The following is a 538-nucleotide window of genomic DNA, read 5'->3' as shown; positions in this document are numbered from 1 at the left end:
GGGTATACCTCTATATATTTACTTTGTGTGCACATGGATAATTGTGTGGCATGAGTACTTTCTTATAACACATGAATATTTGAATCGTATTTTTATTATTATGATTATTATTTACGTATTATTTACTGTAAAAAAATAACGTGTGCAATATGGGCCGCTGGCTGCATCCCGTTTCAGGACACAGGAGTTTGTGGTTAAGTATATTATGCTTAAGGGGCCTAGTTTAATGTGAAAACTTGTTCTATTTGGTGGCTAGCGCAGGCAATGTGCCATCAGGCTGCTGGTTCGATCCCAGTTTTTGCAATTTTTATTTTATTTTTGCTAAGGTACTGACAGGAGGGCCCACTAATCATAGAGACGTTTACCATTCCAGTAATTATGTTTCATAATTATAAGTGGGCCCCACATCATGTCTGTGCCACATCAGTCATATACGGTCAGTGGCGGAGCCAGGATTCGAGTATAGGGGGGCCGAGTACATATATTGATCTAATCTCGTTGTTAATTACTCATCGCTGCTACTAAAATTGTCGATCGT

The sequence above is a fragment of the Triticum aestivum genome, chromosome 2A (assembly GCF_018294505.1).
Source record: "Triticum aestivum cultivar Chinese Spring chromosome 2A, IWGSC CS RefSeq v2.1, whole genome shotgun sequence".
NCBI lineage: Eukaryota > Viridiplantae > Streptophyta > Magnoliopsida > Poales > Poaceae > Triticum > Triticum aestivum.
This window is presented reverse-complemented; position numbering follows the sequence as displayed.